This window comes from Erpetoichthys calabaricus, chromosome 2 (genome assembly GCF_900747795.2).
Source record: "Erpetoichthys calabaricus chromosome 2, fErpCal1.3, whole genome shotgun sequence".
Lineage (NCBI taxonomy): Eukaryota > Metazoa > Chordata > Cladistia > Polypteriformes > Polypteridae > Erpetoichthys > Erpetoichthys calabaricus.
Window position 1 is genome coordinate 189,316,598 of NC_041395.2, and position 2,895 is coordinate 189,319,492.

The window sequence follows — 2,895 nt, forward strand, 5'->3', positions numbered from 1 at the left end:
TGTTACTCACCCTGAAATGGCTTCTTGGACACCCCAAATTGGTACTCCTGTTCTAGAGGTACTGTGCAATCCATGTGAATTTCCAGAGGTCAGGAGAACACTTCAAAAATGAGATGGAACATTTTTGAGTTGCTGTAATTTGACACTAATTTCATAATTTTGTTTAAACATTTATATGCTTCTGAGACAATATACAAAATGCTTAAATTAGGAACATTATACCAAATATGAGAGTGCATGATTTGTAAAGTGTTTTATTTATTTTAAATTAGAAGGAATTAATTTAATAAAGGATTTTAGCACTGAATTTGGAGTAATTGGTTTGACAAAATCCAGTATAAATGCATTTGCTATGTCATATGAATTGTTAATATCAAACATACTCTAACAAATGTTAAAAATCCAAGGAGATACTAAAGAAGTATGCATTTTTTTCTTAAAGGAGTCTCAGAAAACCTTAAAGGTCTTTCAGAGAAGATTCTTGAATTGATTATATTGATTATTTGGAGAAAGAAATCAATTTATAGTAATAGTTATTGTGATATTTGATTTTTTTTTTTTTTTTAATGTAAGGAAACACCGCAGGACACAGGCAAAATCTTACAGTAACTCCTTAAATGGATCTCGTCGGCATCAAGAGCGCTCTCATAGTGATGATCATAATGAGGAGAATTATCTTGGTAGGAGCCGTGATAGAACCCGACAACGAGACCAAAGGGACAGAGATCGTCAGCGTTAAGGTATCGACTTACAAAAGAATATGAATACATTTTTGTTTTAGTTAAAGCTATTCAATAAGGGTTTTTGACACAATTTATTTAAAAATTGAAGTAGACAATTTGGGCCATGATGTAAAGTAACTGACAATCAAACAATTTTGAAATTTATATGATGAAGTCTTTTTTTTTTTTATTTGAACAGAAGCCAATTTGTAGTAAACATTAACAGCATTTATATAGAATATACATTTTACAGGTAAATTTTAGTAGTACAGAAAGAAATGTTTGGCGACTAGTTACTCATAGATACTACTTTTTATTCCTAATATCTTATATACTTTTAAGTATGAAAACCTTAATTTCACTGTAACTGGAATACTGTGTATGATTCTGAAGACAATGGTCTTGATCACATTTGTTATATATTATAAAGTCCTTTGGCTTTATTGTTAATGTTTCTTTAGTTTTTATAACAGCTTGACAGTTAAAGAATTTGGCTTGGGTTCGCTTCCCGGGTCCTCCCTGCATGGAGTTTGCATGTTCTCCCCGTGTCTGCGTGGGTTTCCTCCGGGCGCTCCGGTTTCTTCCCACAGTCCAAAGACATGCTGGTTAGGTGGATTGGCGATTCTAAATTGGCCCTAGTGTGTGCTTGGTGTGTGTTTGTGTGTGTCCTGCGGTGGGTTGGCACCCTGCCCAGGATTGGTTCCTGCCTTGTGCCCTGTGTTGGCTGGGATTGGCTCCAGCAGACCCCCGTGACCCTGTGTTCGGATTCAGCGGGTTGGAAAATGGATGGATGGATTAGATGTATTTGCCATGCCAATGTTTTGTTGTATCATTATACTTCATTTAATATGTATTGTGCATAATCCTGCATGTTAAGGGGTTTTAATAGCCCATTCTAAATCTGTAACCCTTCACTACAAAAAAAGTATCAGAAACAACTTCCATACTTAATGCATTCTTTTTTTTCTCCTATAGGATAAAAATCAACACTTTCCTGATTACACCTGACCCTCTTTATGTCTGATGTGTGCCAACAGAGGAATGTGGCATAAAGATTCACAACATGCTGATGTTGTATATAGTCTGATCATCAAGGATCCTTAGAACAACTGTGAAAGGAGCTCAGTTTACTTACATCTCAGTACTGCATTGTGTTTTTCTCGAAGATTCCAGTCAAATTTGTACTGATAATCCGTTGTTGTTTGGACTTCATTTTAGGAAGTAGTTTTTCAGTTACTTATTTTTTGTTATTAAAGTGGCCACTGCAGAAATAAATTAGATAATTTATATGCTCCCACGCCCCAAGCTAATCTGTAAGTCGGAGAGCTTTCCTTTGCTACCTTTGGCTAAGTACTGGTTAAGTACTGCCTGAGGTATAGCACATTATCAATGTTAATGTTTTATTTCCTATTTTTTATTCGTTTGCATTTGCATGTTTATTAGAATCTTGGAATGTTTGTGGAATTTGTTCATACTTACAAGGTTCAGGTTTAGAAAGTCAATGGAAACTGAACCACTTAAAGAAGAAGTTTCCATCTTTCTAAGTTTTTTTTTTTTTTTTTTTTTTTAAACCATTTCAATGTTCCAAGTTTAAAGAGAAAATGTTTTTTTTTTTTACTTTAGCTTTGATCTCTGTTTGAAAAATGAAACATAACCTAAAAAGTAATACAACCTACTTTTGTGGTGTCAAAAAATAGCTTTTGTATAATACAGTAAAAACCTCTGTTTTGGAAAATTTTTACAATTTTGCATGTGTGTACAATTCATAAAAATTCTGCACTATCACTTGGAGACATTTCTCAGATATTTTGTATATTTCAGAAAACTTATATTTGCAGAGTAAGGATATTTCTTTCTATTTTTTTTCTTTTTCAGTGGAAATGTCCATTGTTACATAAATATATATTTAAATGTTATTGTCTATCTGTATATAAGTACATGTATATACAGTATATATATATATATATATATATATATATATATATATATATATATATAATATATTTGGAGAAAAAGTTGATACAAGAAATGTCAAGTCCTCATTCCCCCTCCCCATTTTCCATTTCAGTCATTTTCCAAAAACAACACATGATTGGAGTACAAACTTCAAATAGCATCTAGGAAACCGGTAACTTCCCACATTTTCTTCTCTGTGAAAATTCCTTATAACAAT

General features: G+C 32.8%; 1 long non-coding RNA gene across 1 annotated transcript; it reads left to right on the forward strand.

Annotated features, from left to right (window-relative positions):
- The first annotated feature begins 332 nt into the window (after nucleotides 1–332).
- LOC127526506 (uncharacterized) lies at nucleotides 333–2,460 on the forward strand. Its single transcript, XR_007934008.1, has 2 exons — nucleotides 333–740; nucleotides 1,698–2,460. It is a non-coding gene; the product is annotated as an uncharacterized LOC127526506 (long non-coding RNA).
- Nucleotides 2,461–2,895: the final 435 nt, after the last annotated feature.